This window comes from Gadus macrocephalus, chromosome 18 (assembly GCF_031168955.1).
Source record: "Gadus macrocephalus chromosome 18, ASM3116895v1".
NCBI lineage: Eukaryota > Metazoa > Chordata > Actinopteri > Gadiformes > Gadidae > Gadus > Gadus macrocephalus.
In genome coordinates this window covers 16,224,411-16,245,397 of record NC_082399.1, presented here as the reverse complement: position 1 = coordinate 16,245,397, position 20,987 = coordinate 16,224,411, and the positions used below count along the sequence as shown (strand labels likewise).

Sequence of the window (20,987 nt, the reverse complement as noted above, 5' to 3'; positions counted from 1 at the left end):
GCGATAGCCTTTATATACTAAGATATTGCTATTTGTGATTATAACTTCCTTAACGGACCAACCGAGATCCACACTATCCAGCACCCACAACCGTCTTCACACTCAGAATGTAGAGGGAGGGTTCAAGTACGACCGATTGTCCCAAAGTGTCCCAGCTGGCGTCAACATGGAGAAGATCAGTACTGGTATCATCTAAAGGTGTGCAGCACCTCTGACAGGACGGCAAAACATCCAGCAAGACAAGAGGAACCGCCTCAGTGACTGTTAATGGCGCATGTTACGTGGTAGTGCTGGGTCTTGTGCTGTTTTTGTTTGTTTTGCACTAATGTCTTGCTTTTGCCTCCGGCACTCAATCATATCAATCACCTCCTGGAGGCGGAGCATTGTGGCTGCAGGTTGCTGTATGGCTCGCCCTGATTGTTGGCGCCGCCCCCACACATATAAAGCCAAGTGGAAGATGGTGGCTCACTCTCTCATCTGAGCAGAGACGCTGGCACACTTGTACCTTTTGTCAATTTTGTTAAAGATTTCATATTTGTTGCTACCCTTGGTGGTTACTTTCTGCACGTTCAGGTAAGAGCAAGCGTAGCTATATAGCTTCCACTGTTTTATTTTGTCCGCTGTCGGGCACGGAAGTTAGATAAGCTGAACCTCCCAGGCAGTTAGCGTGAGGTTTTTCCTTTGCGTTTTTCTTTGTTATGTGGTAACCACCTAGGCCTTTTCTGCTGATGTTTTTTTTTTTGGTTGCTGTTACTTGTTTCACTTGTGCGAAACCTTAAGATCACTGTCAACCATAAAACATTGTTGTCTGTCTTTATGTTGGGTTGTCCTATGGCTGCTGATTTCATGCATATTGGACACCATATCATAAAATGGGGGCTCGTCCGGGATTGTTCTCCACCGAGGTTTTTTTCAACAGAGGATGTTTTTCCCTTTCTGTTATGTGGGCGTTGGCTGCAGAGTTATCGGTGGGTAAGTGTGTGCCAAGCTCTGTCGTTTTCACTTTTTCACCTAGTTGCACTTGTAATCGCGTTTTTTTTCTTTCCTGCTTCTTTGGCTGCTTAACTTGCTGCGTCGCAATGTTTAGTTTTGAGGGGGCTGTGGCTTATCCAACAATAGAAGCTATAACTACCTCCCCCGTGATCAACTAGTGGTGATTGCGGGTCATTATATAATGAGTGGCTGAGTGGCTAAAGCAGATCTGTTGGAGTTCTTAATTGATACTTTGTCTGCTCGGGGTGTTTTAGAAAGGGTTGGCGGTAAATAGCCTATTGACGGTTCCAAGCCTGGCTCACTTCCTTCACCCGAACGTCCAACTACGGCTTCTGTTTCTATGGCTGAACTCGAGCTCTGTTGCTTGAGCATGACTATATAGAATGAAGGACCTGGAATTGCAGCAGCAGGCCCTTCGTCTAAAAGAGCTTGAGATAAAAGCTCGGGAATCTACTGTAGTTTGGTTCCAACTGATCATTTTGATGTCATTCGCAACCTCAGACTTGTGCCTCCTTTTAACGAAAAGGAGGGTGATAAGTTTTTTGCGCATTTCGAGAGGGTCGCTACTGTTATGAAGTGGCCACGCAACGTATGGACAATAACTACAGAGTATTTTCACAGGCAAGGGCCAGCAGGCGTATGCCTCGTTATCTTTGGAGGATGCTGCTGAGTATGACAAGGTGAAGGAAGCAGTATTGTGTATTTACTTGCTTGTCCCTGAAGCATACCGGCATAAACTATCAAAAGCCTGAATCCCTGAATTATGTTGAGTTCGTCTGTTTGAAGAGATGTTGTTCGATAGAGGGGTTGGATCTCAGAATATTACATCTTTTGAGGGTCTTCGTGATCTTATAATTATGGAAGATTTCAAAAATTGCCTTCCTAAAAATGGCTCGACTTACTTGGGTGAGCACAAGAGTAGTATATACTATGTCCCCTATGGGTCAATTCCTATCTGAACTCAATTCCGGTTGGGGAGGGGGTGGGGGGGGAGGGGGTATCCCTATTCACAGGGCCACTTCCTGTTTATGTTTTATGACGGGTCATAAACCGTGTGTGTGTGTGTGTGTGTGTGTGTGTGTGTGTGTGTGGAATGCCATAGGTACCTACGTGTGTGTGGAATGCCATAGGTACCTACACGTGTGTGTGGAATGCCATAGGTACCTACACGTGTGTGTGGAATGCCATAGGTACCTACGTGTGTGTGTGGAATGCCATAGGTACCTACGTGTGTGTGTGGAATGCCATAGGTACCTACGTGTGTGTGTGGAATGCCATAGGTACCTACGTGTGTGTGTGGAATGCCATAGGTACCTACGTGTGTGTGGAATGCCATAGGTCAGGAGTCTACAGATGGGCGTCTATCATGCATAAATATACGGGGTCGTTGGTACGGCGGAGTACAGCCTCTGATCCCGGACGGTAGACAAGCTATTCTAAGATAGTAAACGCGTCGTAGCGGTTGGAAGAAAAAAAAACATCGAGCCGTCCTGTGCTACTATGCCGACTGACTAAGTATTCATATGAGTGTATTATGATTATATTATGACTATGTCTATGTGAATCAGCTGTTTATATCTGACTGAAGCCGTGATTACTCCACAGCGATTCGCGGCGCCGGCGGTGAGAGCGTGAAACATCAGCTGGGTCCACGTGGAAGTATGTTTTTTTTTTTATATAGTAGCGTATAATATATAGTTCCATAACACTCTCTCTATCATTAATATTATTAGTTGTTATGGTATATTCATGCAGAACAACGATTAAATTTGTGTTTTCCCAATGTGTAACAGGTTCGAATGATATTCGGCTCAACATTCAAAGAACGATTCTAGCCGACCAGACTAATGTGGTGACAAGCGGTAGCTTTGGTAGGTTGTTAATACGTCCGCTATTAGTATATCTATAGGTGTATTACCAAAATAAAATATATATTTATTTAGCATCTAAAACAACCAAACCTAACCCATAAATACTTTTGTATTTTTTATTTTTTATTATTTTTTTTTGATCCACGTTTAGTACCTATCGCAGCCGTTGTGAAACAGCGAACCCCCGGACCAAGTCGGCTATCCAAGAAGAATTTGAAAAGACCGGCGGGGATAGTGGTGGCTATACCCTGCTCACCGCTGGCCATAGATCAGCCACAAATTCCGTATAAAAAGGCTCGCAAGGACACCACACCTAGTGTTTTAGCTCCGGATAATTTTAACCAGGTTATCCAGGCAGTCATAAACCCGCAAATCGCGCAACATGGGGCTGTATGGTCTAATTCCAAACACCAAGTGATCGGTGCAGTCGAGGTGCATGTGCCTGCGTCGCCTACAGAGACCGTCGCAGTGCAACCGGATGGGACCATACAACACGGTAGGAAATTAATGAAAAAAAAAGTATGTATATATTCTATAGTGTAATGATTATGATGGGATTGATACTGATTTATTTACTTTTTTCTATTACAAACAGTCCATGGAGATCCCCAGTGTGCGCCACTACCAGTGCTGACCGCCGATGATTTGGCTGGTCTTGACGACCTCTCGTGCTGGTCTTCATCGCTGTTGGACCATATCGACTTCACTCCAGCTCAGTGGATCGACTCTCCTGCTACATTCTTAGGGGCTACCACCAGTGCAGAGCCTGCAACACCACCAGCCTGCAGATCCTGCATCTGGATCCCTACACGCCATTCAAGACCCTAGCCGCGACCCCCCGTGCATCGTGAGTCCAAGCACTCATGAGGTAGCGGTGCCGCTGCTACCAGCCGGCCCCGCAATTGCTGTTGATGAACACCATGTGGGGGTGCGATGTGTTAACTGGCGTAAAGAATTTGCTGATAAATTTGCCTTGGTAACTGCGGCGGTGGATGTAAACTCCTTAACCATTGCTCGTCAGAGTAAACTGGGTGTGTTGGCTGGTAAACGTGATGAGCGTAGATATCAGGATCTCGAAGAGCAGACGAAGCAGTCCTTCATAGCCATCAGGGCCGAGATTGCGCGTGATCGTATGACTGGTGAATCCCCAAACACTGAGACGCGTAATGGTCGTGCTATCGTTGCCCTTCAGCGTAAGCATTTGGATGCCGAGGCAGCTGTGCGTGTCAACACACAGGGCATAGAGAGAATTAACGCGCAAGAGGGGTTAAGAGCTGCTAAAACCGCTAGAAAATTCTGGTTAATGCAATCTGCTAGCGAAGCTAACGTCAATGCCTATCGGGCAATGAGTACCGAGATAAGGCGCACTAGCAAAGCTTACGATGGATGCTATTATTTGATGTGTGTTTTTGTTTTTTTCTTTTATTTCGGGGAGAGGGTATTTTTTTGTTTTAAACTGCATGTAATAAAACTTTTTTCTTTTAATACCTGACTAATTAACGTTTTTTTATTTTTTATTTATATATATATATATTTTATCTATTGGCATAAAAAACTATAGCTGTACACTATGCATAACGCCATTAGCCCTAGAAAAAGGAAATCCAAATCTATAGACGGTAATCCCAAGAGACGGCGTAGATCTGATAGTGGGGGTAGCATTATGGATTTAGAACTTGAAGAGATGGCAATGAGGTATGACGCAACCGGCGATACGTCTCATTTGTCGGCCGTAGGACATGTGGGGGGTGGACGCATGTATGCAGAAGGTTGTTTAGACATGCGGGAAATATGTGTTGGCCTAGATAGAACTAGGCGTGCGTTAATTGCAGCTGATGCATGGGGCCATAGTATGGCTAATGCTCTATTGTGGACAGGGGTCCACAACAAACGGGGTGGGGTACGTTTGAAGTTAAAAAACATTCCCTATGATGAAATCATATACAAGAAGAAGTATAATGCTCTATATCAGGCAGCACAGATAAATGTTTCGAACGAGCCATGCCTAGATGACATGGAGGGGCTAGAGGCGCCAGGAGATTTAGGATGATGTGCTAGAGTTGGTGGTCACAGGGGTCCACAACAAACGGGGTGGGGTACGTTTGAAGTTAAAAAACATTCTATGATGAAATCATATACAAGAAGTATAATGCTCTATATCAGGCAGCACAGATAAATGTTTCGAACGAGCCATGCCTAGATGACATGGAGGGGCTAGAGGTGCCAGGAGATTTAGACACAAGGGGTGTGTTGTATGCGGGGGCAAACACACGAGATGTACTTAACGCTGTCGGTGGGTGGTTGGATAGTGCACAAGTGAGTCTATACATATCATCGCAGATCGATGTATTGCATGGGTCGCAACGTGATGAAGGGGTTGGCGAGGGTTTTCAGGACCCCCCGGCTGTGGCAACAGTGGCAACGCCATTGTTATTCAGCCCTCCTGCTATACTAGATGAATATATCGTTAGCTGCCCCTCTAAAACGACGGGTTGCCACCTTCCTGATCCTTTTAGGTTTGGGTCTCTTTTTGATAGATGCCAATCTTTTATTCTGTTTACGACGTCGTGCCGGTGCACGGGTACGCCCACAACCTATAGGAGGATACTTTGTTGCTCTTCTGGCATATACCCTCATGCCTGACCCCTGCTGTTTGGGCGTAGATGCAGCATGGGCTATGTTGGTCATAACGTCGCCTATAATATGTTTAGCAGCAGTCTTCAGATGAGGCTTTGCTATGCTAACCCCGCGCCTAAATAACGGAATAGCCATTCTAAAGAGGCTACAGAACATCCCTACGATGCCAGCTCCATATTGGGTGCTGCTACCCTCATAGCCAGGTAGCCCACTCCCTGCTTGGTTTAAATAATACTGAACATATTTGTTCTCGTCGTAAGGCGGTGTATACCCCCTCATCCCTATAGATGGTGCTATGAATTCTACTGTTTTACAGGTCTAAAATGCAGCTTGAGTATCACTTTACCATATGTGAATTTTATATTTGTATTCTGGTCAGACTTTAGATCGATTTCAATATCTCCAAGAGGGTCTCGGGCTACGTGTACGTAATGCGGCTTGTCGAACATGTGAATGCAGTGTCTCCTGCTGGTGTCGGTTATATTAATACTCCTTAGCAGGGGGACATAACTATCTCCGACCAGCTGATGGTCGACAATGTCGCTATATATGAACATGTTGTAACACCCACCGTGAATATCGGTGGGATGGGGGGCGTATGCTGCATACGATTTATGGGCTGATAGCTTGACCCCTGCATCGAAACCCAGCATAGCAGCCAGTTTTCCTCTAAAGACGATAGATATGTGGTCATCTCCTTCTACATAAACGCGGTTTCTAATACCTTCATGATGTAGTATAACTCTACTGCCAGGATCATGTTTGGCCCAAGTCTTGTTGATTTGTAGTAATAACGATCCGATACTCTCATAAAGCCCACCAACTAATAGACATGATGTCCTATGACCCGTTTTACCATCGTGAACGGTCATCGTAGCGTCCTCGGTAGGAAAACTATGCCAGCTGCATGGGTACTGAGCTTCAATTAGGCCTACTTCATAGGGCTGCTTGGTGTGTATAGATTTTGCTAATTTAGTTCTAAAATTCCATATCTTATTTTGTGGGTAGATCCCTGCCGATGCATTACTCGCTAGAGTCACATAGAAACCCCCAGACACCTCCTTATCCATCGTACACTCTGGGTATAATGGATTGTATGTCTCTTGTATGTCTCTTTATGCATCGACTAGTGTCTTTTCAGCTATCCATGAATTGAATGCCTCCGGCCAACCCAGCCATTTGACATATAGCAGATTCTTAGACCCCTCCCTTTTTCTATCTATAATCTTTTCTATTTTATACACCTTGTTTTTAGACACTATAACTTTTTGTAGCTCTTTCTCATAAAATGTTCCATGGACAGGGGCACCTGCATAGTCTTGCAGCTTATAGACTGGAGGACACCTTGCTATGCGCTGCGATATTACAAAATATTCATCTGTAAATGTCTGCTCATACCCCTTTCGAAATGTAGCTCTGACTTTTGAAATTCTAACCGTGTCACCAACATCGTATCTAAACACCACCATCGGCTCTTGAGTGGTTTTGTATAGCGTATTAAACACTGTTTTCTCATTATCTTTATCAACGCTGACCGGGGTCATTTTTATCGATCTATGGTATGAATGGTTATAAGCATGGACCATATCCTGTAGTTTATCCACATATCGTTTGGAGTTGGCAGCTGTTAAATATCTCCACATGCGGGTTTTCAGAGTCCTGTTGAAGCGTTCCACTATACTGGCCTTGGTCTCGTTAGATGTAGAGAAATGTTTGACATTGTACCGCTCCATCAAACGCTGAAAGATCTTGTTATAAAATTCTTTGCCAGCGTCAGTCTGCAGTTTATCGGGGGTACGCCCTTCACCAAGAATATCATCAAAAGCTTTAGCGACGTCGATAGCCCTCTTGGATGGTAACGGACGAACCCATGCATGTTTTGAGAATACATCGATGCACGTCAACAGAAAATGCACACCATCATTTTCGGATGCATACTCTGACATATCCACTAAATCATCCTGGAACTGTCTATCTACCCCACTAACCAATACTCTATTTCTGCGGAAATGTATCGGTGCAGGTACATGCAGGGTGTAGGGATCCTGCTTCAGCAGCCATTTCTTGATATATTTTAGTGGAGGTACTGCACCCTCACTATGCTCGAGGGCCGTTCTTAGTTTATTGATGCCACCGTAACCCCCTGGTCCGGAGGGATCATAATAAGTCTTATGCAGCCGTTTATCCATGTCGTATGCCTGCGACAAAAAAACGAATACTGAAACAATGATCAGAGTTATCCATCCTTTTATTTAAAATGTCTGTCCGCTCAAAACAATATTCAGATATAGTTTACAGGCAGATTTATTTTTCTGTACCATTTTACAAGACATCATTCGAGCAGTACTAATACACTCTGCGTATGAGGCATTATTCATCTTTAAGACATCCGACACAAAAGCACATATACACATTACATGACCGACAGTAAAACACTCCCCGTCTGAGAAATGGTTAAATATTTCAGCTAACATTAGATCAGTAGGCAAGAATTTCATGACCAAATCATTCCAATCCTTATACATACATTTGATATAAGCATTATGATGGACAAACGTATCATTTTCTATGGCAGCATACATCAAAACGGCTAGTCTATCTGATACAGACTTGCTATCCGCATCATACGCATAAGAAAATAAAATCCCCATTATAAACGCCACCCATCAACAGGCTTTGGTTTGCCTAATGACAATGTAGGACGCCACATTTGTATGGCTTCATATATCAGAAGCAGATGTTCATCGGACACACCTTCGGTGGTCATTAAATCCAGTTTTTCGGTATCATAGGTATTGCATATTAAATCACATAGATAAGATTCGACCACACCATAGATTTTTCCGGGGGACACAGTCAACCCTGTAGTCTTCTTTAAAACAGTTTCTAAAAGTAACAGGAAGGGGTGTCTGTCCAGGATAACACAAATGTCATGGTAGTGGGATTCGTAGTGATGATGTGCGCGCCCTGCAGGCATGAATGGCGTCGTTGACTTGGGCAATCACATTGGCATCCCCAGCAGGCCGCTTGCTTCTGATGGCTAATGATGGCTACCACACAGAGTCCCGTGGTAAATCGCAGAACAGCCAGCGATGCAGGGTTTAAACGGATCTGTATTGATACAGGCCATCCGTCATCTCTCATAGCAGTGTCCACCTCCAGCTCACTGTCCTCTCCGATGTGTAGGAAGGACAGATTCAATCCGGTCAGATAGATGGCATACTCTTGAAGCCAGTGGGGTCCGGGTTGTACGGCCTTTAAATCAGCAGTCTCCATAGCCACACCCCCACTTTGCACATGTTCATCATTGACCTGTGCTGCATAGCGTATCAAAAATATACCATTAGAATATGAAAATAAAATAAAAATACACACAACACACACATATTAATATAAGGTATAGCCTATCAAAAACAAAAAAACACAGTTCTTCATGCGTCTTAGCCATAGAATCAATCTCTGCAAAAATTCCACGTAGTGCAGACAAATCAGCCCACTGCATGAAAAAGGCATTATCAAAATAATCAGCAGCTTCTAAAACACTGGTGCATAGAGGAGAGCTACCGATGCAATGCATATCATAGCACTGTGGTAGCTCGTCTGTATCAACACAGCGTCTGAAAAAAATGAACTCCTGTGGTCTCTTCGTATGATAGTTTACTTTGCATCCATGCGATGAATCCTCGATTCATACTGAAAGGTCCATTGGAATACATGGGTTCCCGCATGCCATGTACCCCGGACACCGTCTAGCATGGGGCATAAATTCTCCAAGAAAAAATTCCACTCGTGAACGTTCAACCGCCACTCTGTAGCACAATCTTTAACATTCAAAATAACACAGCCATCGACCCATGATATTACATACTCCAAGCCGTATTCGCCAACGTGGGTGAATGAATCCCCGGCACTCCGGTCTCTCAAGCCTAAAACAGGCCTCGCTCTTTTGAGTGGAGCATTAAGCAGTACCGCATCTCCACAACTATTGACATAGTTAGACACAGGCGTACTAAAGTCGGACATACCATCAGGCATCTGGTTTTCAATGTCCTCATTGCTCGACGCAGAGTCGTCCATGGCGGGAGAAGACAGTGGTGACGGGGTACGAGGGTCCCTATACAACCACATAGCACTATCTGATCTGTGGGTTTCTTCTGATGAGCAGTCCATGCTGAATGAAAAGAACACTGCAGACAACTTGATGAATGCGGGGACCCTACAGCAGCCGTCGCCCCCTTTTTCAACTATGTTTATGACGCGTCATAGACCATAAACCGGAAGTGCCCCTGTGAATAGGGATACCCCCTCCCCAACCGGAAGTGAGTTCAGATAGGAATTGACCCATAGGGGACATAGTATATACTACTCACAAGGATTCTATAATAATAATAACACATTTCATTTATAGTGCCCTTTTCATCCGAAGATCTCAAAGGGCTATAGGTTAAAAGCAAAAATAAAAAATAAAAAGGGGGTTTAAAAACACCTTAGAGTGGGATCCAAAGGTTTTCTTAAAAATAAATGTTTTAAGTCCTTTTTTAAAGCAATCAGTGGATTGTGGTGCCCTCAAGGTGTCAGGGAGGGCGTTCCACAGGCATGGGGCGGCAGCACTGAAGGCCCTACCTCCCATGGTCCTCAGTTTGGTTCTGGGTATGTGGAGGAGGTTAGAGTGAGTGGAGCGGAGGGAGCGTGTTGGGTTATGTTGGTTGAGAAGTTCTTTGAGGTAGCGGGGGGGCATGTCCATGGATACATTGGTAAGTGAGGAGGGAAACCTTGTACTCAATCCTGGAGGAAACCGGAAGCCAGTAGAGTGAGTGGAGGATGGGGGTAATGAGGTAATCAGGATCCTAGCTGCAGAGTTTTGTATGTATTGAAGCCTCTGCAGGCTCCTGCTAGGGATCCCGATGAGTAGTCCGTTACAGTAGTCCAGTCTGGAGGAGATAAAGGCATGAATTCGTTTTTCGGAGTCTGATAGGGAGAGAATGGGGCGGAGTTTGGAAATGTTGCGGAGGTGATAGAAGGAGGTATTGCAGAGGTGGTTGATATGGGATTCAAAAGTGAGTTGGGGGTCCATTTTTACACCAAGATTTGTGACTGCTGATGAGAGAGGGATATTTGAGCCAGAAAAGGTGATGCTGGTTATGGATGATGATTTGGTCTGGCGAGAGGTGCCAACCAGGATGGCTTCGTTTTTGGAGCTGTTGAGTTGGAAGAAATTGTGCTCAATCCATACCTTTATCGACACTTGGTGAGTTTTGATGGGGATGACGGTGATGTTGAAGGTGGGGTGGCAGCTGTGACATTGACATAGAGCTGTGTCTCATCAGCATAGTAGTGGAATGAAAATCCAAGGGACCCAGGGAAATGCATTCTATCCGGTTTGTGAGGTATGACTGGAACCAATTGAGGGGAGTGCCGGTGAGTCCAGTGGTAAGGTGGAGGCAGTTGAGAAGAATGTCATGGTAGACTGTATCAAATGAAGCAGAGAGATCCAGAAGGATGAGGAGGGAGGGGGAGCCAGCGTCGGATGACCTCAGGAGGTCGTTTGTAACTCTTACGAGTGCAGTTTCTGTGATGTGGTCGGAGCGGATGCCGGACTGGAATTTTTCGTAGAGGTTGTTTAGTTTGAGGTTAGGGTTTAGTTTAGTTTTGAAGGTGGGTGGCAACTGCTTTCTCAAGTACTTTGGTTATGAAGGGGAGATTGGAGAAGGGCCTGCAGTGGGATAGGACTTCTGGGTCAAGGGTGTGTTTTTTGAGCAGTGGTCTGATTATGGCTTTCTTTAAGACGGGGGGGACGTGACCAGTTTGGAGAGAGTGATTTATTACAGAGCTGATCAGGGGACTTAAGACAGTGATATGGGTATTTACCAGGGAGGTTGGGAGGGGGTCCAGGGCACAGGTGGAGGGTTTCATCTTCCTGATGATGTTCTGCACCTCTTCTGATGAAACCACAGGAAAGCAGTTTAGGGGTTGTGAGATTGCATATGTATATGGGGGAACGGTTTGGGTGGGAGGACCGGAAAGAGCAGAGCGAATATGTGCAATCTTTGATTTGAAAAAATCCATGAGGTGATTGCGCTGTTCTTCTGTGGTGCCAGTAAGTGGGGGGGGATTGTGGTTTGAGAAGATGGTTGACAGTAGAGAAGAGCTGTTTGGAATTTCCTTGATTGTTTCTGATGGCGTAGAAAAGTGACCTTGCCTCTTTAAGGGACTTTGAAAGTTGTAGTTGGTGCTCCCGGTAGATTGATGTGAACAGTGAGGCCAGATGTTTTATATCGCCGCTCAAGGACTCGCCCTGCTGCCTTCATCTTCCGCAGCCCATCTGAGAACCAGGGCGCTGAGTGGGTGAAGGTGACTGCTCTGGTTTTAACAGGTGCATGGTGATCCAGGAGGCTACTCAGATGGCTGTTTTAGTAGTCCACTGCTTCGTCGGCTGAAGAGTGGAGAGATACTGAAAGTCTGCTGCCAGGTGTTCTTGGTTAATGTTTTTGAGGTTTCTAAAGCTGATATTTAGTTTAGTCTTGGAGAGGCTGGATGAGGATGGCAACTCCATAGAATTTATCTTGTTGTCAGAGACACCAAGGTCATACACCTGCAGGTTTGTGAGAGGGGCAGAGTTTGTGATGACCAGATCCAAAGTGTGCCCCCTGGTGTGTGTTGGGACATCAACAAGTTGCTTCAAATTAAAGCAGTCCAATAGTTGAAGAAATTCAGCAGCAAAGCGGCAGGAGAGGGTGTCGACGGGGATGTTCATATCACCTAAAATGATAACGTCGGCAGAGGATGTGCAGAAAGTTGTGAGGAGATTTGACATCTCAGGGATGAAAGATGTGTTCGGTTTTGGTGGTCAGTAAATAAGGAGGAACAGCACGGAGGAAGGGGGCTTACATTTAAAAGCTAAGGCATTCAAATGAAGAGAGTTCAGGCATGGGCTGCAGAGATAACTCCAGATCAGTGCGATGGATGACTGACAGGCCGCCACCACGTCCTGTACTTCTGGAGGTATATCTATATCCTGGTGGACAGCTCTCATTTAAGGAGGAGAAAGTATCTGGTTTGTGCCAGGTCTCTGTGATGCACATAAAATCCAGACATTGATCCAGTATATGATCATGTATAAGGCAGGATTTGTTGCTGATTGATTGGGCATTAAAAAGCTCAATTTTGCTGCTGGATGAAGCAACAAATCTTGGCAGTGGTCGTAGCAGACTAGAGTCCACTCCACGTTTTCCATCCAGCTCCCTGAGAGGTGTTGCCATGACTTGCCCAAACTTATCCAGTAGGAGACAATGCTCTGATGACGTGTGTGAGGTGCGACAACTCGCGTGACTGACCAGAGAGCCGGGATGGCAGGACTTTTCTGTGGTTTGAGGAACTTACTTCGGGAGCCTCTGTGGATATAGCGCCGACGGAAGAGAAGTCCAAGTTGTTTAATCACTGTAATGTCCGGTGGGGTAAAGACATTTTTGAGATTCATCAGCTGGTTGACGGAGTACCTCAACATAGTGGTGCCGGCGGCAACGTGGGAAAAAGTACACTGCAGGTAGTGTGCTAGCAGCAACAGGTAGGCAACCGCTAGATTTGAAAAGGTCCACTGGTCGGACGTGGATAGTGAAAAGTTAAAAGATTAAAACGATTAAAAAAAACAACACTGTTGTTTTGGCTCGACTGGAGAAGCGACGAAACAGAGAGCGCCAGCGTCCTCCCCTGTCCGATGACTGGGGAGGACAATGCTGCCGTGAGGGTGGATGAATATGCTTTAGCTCATAGAGGTATGAATTCTTGTCCTGCTAAACTGGAGATAAGAGGCAGCAGAGAGAGGGGTCATGTTTCCTGAAGCTCCGCTAGGCATTGGAAAACACTACTTAATTTATCGTTCAGATCTACTTTATTTTTTTTTATTTCATGATCATAATACTTAACAATATATAGTTTGTTTCCGTCGACCTCCATCGCTCGATTCAACAAGACATTTCGTCACCTTTTATGACTCCCGGATCAGACCGCATCAAATGCCTTGGACTTTTCCAGGATACAGTGCCGATGGGTGAGTTTGCTGAGCTAACTCAGACAAATACACAACAAGATGATCAAAGCTACACTGTATCCTTCCCGAAGCTGGACAAGAGAGACAGTTCCTGCTGCGTCTCACTGGCACAGAGTCGGCGCTAAGCCAAAACAACATACCAAAGTGAATCAACAAGTTCCCTCAACGCCAAATGCTAAGCTACCCAAAGCTAAAGTTGCATGTTTCAGCCAGATTAGGCTGTCACTGAAGTTAACCCTGCCGCTGAAGAACAAGTTCCTGCCACTTCAAGAGTCCACGAACTCGCCTGCCACCCATGCACCCCTGAGCCCCGAGATGCGTCCAGACAAACAGTGCGGACAGAGACCGTCCATGAACCCGTCGTCATGGAGGTGAGCTGCGCATGCGTCAGTCACCCGTGCACCCCTGACGCCTTGTTCACACTACGTGCGTCCGTCGCTGGATGGCCGAGGGCGTGTCTGACGTATAGGGGAATAGTCTCTGTAGACGCATACTGCAGCCAATCAAATTGCTTCCTGCTACAAAGCCGATGTGTGGATATAAATACAAAACAGGTGACTTAGTCACACAAACAGGTCATTAAAAACAATGCTATCATTCCACATTTCTTTAAAAAAATATAACCAGCGGATTTTCCAGCTTCTTCCTGCTTGTTATTGCAAAATGGATCCAGGAAACGCGTGGAGTGTATTTGCATAACCGTGATCTGATTGGCCGACGGATCCGACGCTGCCTGAAAAGTTGAACACTTCTCAACTTTTTGACGCAGCCCACGGAGCCGAATGGACGGACGGACCGACAATGCATTTCGCGAGTGCCCCATTTAAAGTCAATGAGATCCGCCGACGGACGGAGGTAGTGTGAACAAGCCCTGAGCCCCGAGATGTGTCCGGACGGACGGTGTGGACAGAGACGGAACAAGAACCAGTCGCCACGGAGGCGAGCTGCGCATGCGTCTGCCACCGCCACCTCAAGCCAACAAGGGCCCATCTCACAGAAAGCAGATGAACCAGACACTCTGATTATAGGAGACTCAACCTTCAAGGATATAACCAGTAAGAAGATCAAAACATGCTACTTCCCAGATGTGATGGTTAGTGATATCACTTAATGATATTCGAAGAGAACAGTCATAACTTCTGAAGAGGGATAACACTGATCTATTGGACACACTGGACAAAATACACATTAAGTCATTCATCAGTGGACCCATACCAGCATTTGACAGGGGAATAAACAGATTCAGTCGTCTACTTGCACTGAATACATGGCTTTCCAGAGTCTGCAATGAAAGAGGAAGGGGCTTTATCAACAATTTCAACTTGTTCTGGGGGCGCAAATATCTTTTCAAAGCAGATGGCCTACACCCAAACAGGTAAGGCTCAAAACTGTTAAGGGACAATCTTCTCTTCTCGCTCTCCCACAAATCTACCCTGCCATGACGCACAGGCCACAGTCAGAGCACAGGTTGAGAAGAAGCCAGACTACAGCCTCCCCCACACATCTACTCTGCCACTATCTGACACACAGATAGCAGACAGACCACAGAACTTGAAGAGAGACAACAGCCTGCCCGACGCCATGGACACGTGCCTGATGCTGGCTTGGCGAGGAACGGCCACCCCCCTCCTGTGCACTCCCCCATCGACGATGACCTCCAGCCTTGTATCTCCCATAGCCACAACAACGACTCCAGCTCCACTGTCTCCTCCCTTTGCAATTTTCCAGCTGAATTTAAGAAACTGGAATATGTTGGCATCAAACTTGCATCTGTGTCAATGATAGCATCGCCATGTCATGGCCACAGGCTGATAACACCCAAGCGGATGGAGCCCCAGCCCCCCCCCCTGTACTGATAGTGGTCCTGAGTATTACTGAGAAAAAAAAGGGTTCAGCCGTAGACACAGTATAAAGGAATTTTCGCATAATCTGCTGAACCCAAGGTTGCCTACGTCAAAACATGTCAACGTGTGCATTCCTGCTGTAGCCACTAAGAGTAAACAAAGGGAAACTTAGACACACTGCTAACCTCACAAATCTCATACCTATTGCCTCCAAACCAAAAACAACCTTAAAACCTATCAACAACACCATCAGGATGGGTCTACTTAATGTTAGGTCTCTGAATAACAAATCATTTTTAGTTATTGATTTTATTACCACTTCGAAACTGGATTTTATGTTTTTAAATGAAACATGGCTGGAACAAAATAACAGTGCAACCATTCTGATAGAGACAGCTTCTCCCAACTATAACTTTTTTGATGCATGTAGATCTGGAAAAAAGAGGTGGATGGGTTGCTGCTATATTTAAAAATGTATTTCAGGGGAAACGGATGTTATTTGGTGATTTTCCATCATTCAAATACCTTTGTGCTGTATTGAAATGCTCCCCCAGAGTTCTCCTATTAATTATTTACAGGCCACCAACATACTCTGCAAATTTTTTCGATGACTTCACAGAATTATTGTCTAGCATCTCCACAGACTTTGACTGTTTAGTTATAACTGGTGACTTCAATTTTCATACTGATGATTTGAATGACAAGTGTGCAAAAAAACTTTTAAACATTTTGGACACATTTGAACTGTCTCAACATGTGAAAGAGGCTACTCAATGTAAGGGGAACCCTCTAGACCTGGTTATCACAAAGGGACTCAAAGTTTCTGATCTCTCTGTGACTGATCCTTCCTTGTCTGACCACTTTTGTGTTTTCTTTATATATTTTATTCCCGACATACAGACAAAATCAAATACTGTCAAAATCTCCTTGCTACCACCTCTCAACCCATGTTCTGCTGATGATCTTGTAGAAAACTTTCATTTGAAAATTTTGAAAATCATAGATGTCATTGCACCTTAAAAGGTTAAAACAATTTCTGGAAAGCAAAAGGCACCCTGGAGAAAAGCTGCTTCTGTAACAGCACAGAAAAAAGAATGCAGGAAGGTTGAACGCATCTGGCGTAAAACAAAACTTCATATTCACCATGATATCTATAAAGAGAGCTTCCGTTCCTACAATTTAGACTTAAAAAGTGCTAGAGAAACATTTTTCTCCAATATCATTAAAACCAATACTAATAATGCAAAAAACCTATTTGCAACTGTTGACAGACTGACCAACCCCCCCCAACACAAATTCCACCTGATCTCCATTCCACGCAGAAATGCAATGAATTTGCAGCTTTTTATACTGATAAAATTGAAGGCATCAGACGCGCCATCAATATCTCCACTTCAAACAAAAATGTTGGACTACCACCCTGTTCAGGCAAAAGTAACGTGGCAGGGATGGCATGCTTTAATGTTATAGACTCTAAAACTCTTGTGGAAACTGTGGCACAACTAAAGCCATCCACCTGTTGCCTTGATACTTTACCTACCATCCTCTTTAAGAATGTTTTTGAATGCCCAGCAATAGGCATATTGCAGATAGTTAACAACTCTCTCCAGTCAGGCAATTTCCCAATAGCCTTGAAAACTTCAGTTATTTAACCCCTTTTAAAAAAGCGGAGCCTAGATGCCTCTATTATTAAGAACTACAGACCAATATCAAATCTACCCTTCATAAGTAAAATCATTTAGAAAGTTGTCCTCCAGCAACTAAATCACTTCCTGGCATCAACTGGTTGCTATGACACCTTCCAATCAGGATTCGACCCCTGCACAGCACCGAGACCGCCCTTATTAAAGTTGTAAACGACATCCGTCTTAACACAGACTCTGGCAAAACCTCAATACTAATGTTACTAGACCTCAGTGCTGCATTTGACACTAGTGTAGACCATACAATACTTTTGGACAGGTTAGAAAACTGGGTGGGGCTTTCAGGCACAGTCTTAAATTGGTTCAGGTCCTACCTACAAAATAGGAACTACTTTGTTTCCATTGGCAACTTTGCATCAGAATCAACCAACTTGTGGAGTCCCACAAGGTTAGATCTTAGGACCCTCTTTAATCAACATCTACATGCTCCCACTAGGGCAAATCATGCAAAATAACAATATTGACCATCATTGCTATGCTGATGACGCAAATCTATGTATCACTATCACCAAATGACTATCGGCCCATAGATCTGCTGTGCCAGTGCATTGAGCAAGTGAATGACTGGATGTGCCAAAATTTCCTTCAACTAAATGAGGACAAAACCGAGATAATTGTATTTGGTGCTAAAACGGAAAAAGGCTTAAAGTAACCCAGCACCTTCACTCTCTGTCCCTGAAAACCTAAATCAAAGCCAGAAATCTAGGGGTTATCATGGATTCAGATTTACATTTCGACAGTCACATCAAATCAGTTACCAATTCTGCATATTATCACCTTAAAAATGTTGCAAGACTTAGAGGGCTCATGTCCGCCAAAGACTCGTACATGCCTTTATCTGTAAGCTTGATTACTGCAATGGTCTCCTTACAGGTCTCCCAAAACAAACTCTAAGGAAGCTTCAGCTTGTTCAGAATGCTGCTGCTAGAGTTCTAACAAAGACCAAAAGATTTGAACGTATTACAACAATTCTTAAATCGTTACATTGGCTTCCTGTAGGTCAGAGAATTGATTTTAAAATGATGTTGCCAACCTATAAATCCCTACATGGTTCCGGCCCAAAATATTTAACTGATATGCTTCCACTTCATAAGCCTTCTAGACCACTAAGATCTTCAGAGACTAATCTGTTAATTATCCCCAGAGTAAACACGAAACATGGGAAAGCAGGATTAAGTTACTATGCAACAAATAGCTGGAATAAACTCCCTGAGGATTTAAGACTTTCCCCAACTCTGACCACCTTTTAAACAAGACTGAAGACGTTTATGTTTGCTTTAGCTTTCTGCTAAATCTTAAATACATTGCACTTTCTAAAAAGCTTTTTTTTAACTTTGCCTTTATTTTCTATTTTATTACTAAAATGCCTTTTTATCTTTCCCTTTATTTTCTATTTTTTACCAGAAAGACACATGATCTGATACCAGAGAGAAAGGATAAGGGTTTGAGACCCAAGTTCTGTCTGGGTTAGAGTCCTAGAATCTGGAGAATCTTGGAGTCCCAGAGAAAGGACCAAGTTCCTTTTAGGTCGGGTTGGAGTCCCGACGTCTATCTGGGTTGGAGTCCCAGAATAAGGCCTTTGGTTCGTGGTTAGAGTCCCGATGTGTGTCTGGGTTAGAGTCCTAGAATCTGGGTTAGAGTCCTAGAATAGACTTGACTACAATCCGGGTTGGCGTCCCAGAGAAAGGACCAAGTTCCTTTAGGTCGGGTTGGAGTCCCGACGTGGGTACCAAATTCCTTTGGGTCAGGTTGGAGTCCCGACGTGGGTACCAGAGAAACTGTTGATCTGATCTTAAACACATTGGACTTTCTAAAATGCTGATGTATTTTGCTCATTTCTTTGCATATGTTTTCTTTTTACTTATCTATTATTTGATTTTATTGTATGACCATGTTTATATGTGAAGCACTTTGAGTCTGCCTTGTGTATGAAAAGTGCTATATAAATAAAGTTGCCTTGCCTTGCCTAAACCTCCATATGTTGCCTTTCAGAAAACCTTTAGGCCGGCTCAGGAAACCGTAGCTGACAGCGCTCGAAGCGGTGAGAAAAGAGTGACTCGTTTTAATGATCAGCGTTAACGTGGACACTGTAAAAGGCTTGGGCATGTACTTGCAAACTGCTTTCAATTGAAACGTTAGAATAGCTCTCAGTCCACTTCTTTCCATGAGGATGCTAATTGTATTACTTCGCTTCCCCCAACGTCTCGGAAAGATGAGAACGTTAGTCAGGCTTTCGCACCGTTTATTACGGATGCGTTTGTCACTTTGCCGGGTGCCCCTGATGTGCGCATTCCTATAAAAATGCTTCTTGACACTGCCTTTCAATGACAAGTCTTATACCGAAGAAAATGTACTTGTACAAGGTTTTGAGGTTTTCTCTCCATGAGGTTTCACTCGTTTCCAGTTTAATTACCGGTGAATTTAAAGGCCCACTATGCAACTTCGGGCATTTCTTCGCTGTTTTCTTGGTTTTGGCACGCACATTTCTCTACACAGCGCTCCCTACAGCTTCGTAGTAGATATTTCACAACACTGTCGTAACAACTCGTTGACGACCCTTCCCCATGCACTTCTACGCGAGCCATGTGCATTTGTTTTCAAAGAAGCCGGCGAATGCATGGAGCCATGTCCGAAGTAGATGTTCATAAAGTGTAGGCAAGGTTATACATTTTTAAAAGGGTGTATTTGTATTGCAATAAACATAAATCCATCCTTTTTTATAGTTGACGGGGAGAATTTATATCCTAGATTATAATTGTTTTATCTTAGGTTGAACAGAACAATCAGTGCAAGAGGTTTGGCCAACATAATAATCTAAATAAACAAGAACCTGGATTCGGGGATTCAGTCTGTATCTGGGGGACGAGACAGACGAACAGCAAAACACCCATGGAAACAAAGGTGTTTATATGGTTGCAACCAAGCAAGCTAGAAACATACAGGGCTCACAACAAAACGGTCGAGAAAACAATTTTTACTCACAACAAAATGGTTGAGCAAACACATTTGTACAGAGACTATCAACATCAAGAATACCACAAACACAAAGGCCACCCAAGGGTACTTTCAATTTCAAAAGCAACACGGCCGAGTCGCCGTCTGATTTGCAGTCTTCTTTTTCTTTCAGTTCACGCAATTCCTGAAAAGCTTGCCCAACGTTTACTCGTGTCTGGCCTCTCTGCCGGTCAGTCTCCCTTTTCTCTTCTTCTGTTCCTCCGACATTGGGTTTCTCTGTCTCTTTTTAGTCGGCTGATCTATGATGAATATAACAATCCCTTAGTGACTTGTGTTTATATCGAGCCGGTTCCGTGTTTGGGGGTCTGTGCCGTAAAGCAATTCGTTACTTCGCGAGACCCGAGACTCCAGCGAGAGTGGGCGGCAGGTCGCCGGCAGAAACATATTCCCTTTCTCCGCCAAGATGCGCAAGGGTGAGTCGAAACAACGAACAATCGAACAAAAATGCATAATAGAACCATCGCAATGGCTCTTAGCCTGTTATATTAAGGTAAATCAAGCCAAAAAAGTTGCATAGTTCCCCTTTCACTCGTGTCTGATCTCTTTTCTGGTCCATTCTTCTTTTGTTCCACCGACAGTCGCCTCTTGGGTCCCTTATCAGTCGATTGATCCATGATGAATGCAACAATTGCCTCGCAACTGGCTGTTTATATCTAGCCGGTGCCATGTTTGGGTGTGTGTCTGTGCCGTAAAGCATTTTCGAAACTACAATCTGACTACATTTTCGAGGATACTTCCGCTGCGTCACATCCGGATTGCGAACAGAGCAAGTTGCATATGCGCTTTTTCACTGGAGAGGCGACATGGGTAAATGACACACCCACCAATCGACCCAGAAATCGATGCAGAACCATCAGCATAACTCTCAACCTGCATA

General features: G+C 44.4%; 1 long non-coding RNA gene across 1 annotated transcript; it reads left to right on the top strand.

Moving 5' to 3' along the window:
- The first annotated feature begins 2,498 nt into the window (after positions 1-2,498).
- LOC132446612 (uncharacterized) lies at positions 2,499-4,218 on the top strand. Its single transcript, XR_009522930.1, has 4 exons — positions 2,499-2,652; positions 2,787-2,864; positions 3,016-3,360; positions 3,460-4,218. It is a non-coding gene; the product is annotated as an uncharacterized LOC132446612 (long non-coding RNA).
- Positions 4,219-20,987: the final 16,769 nt, after the last annotated feature.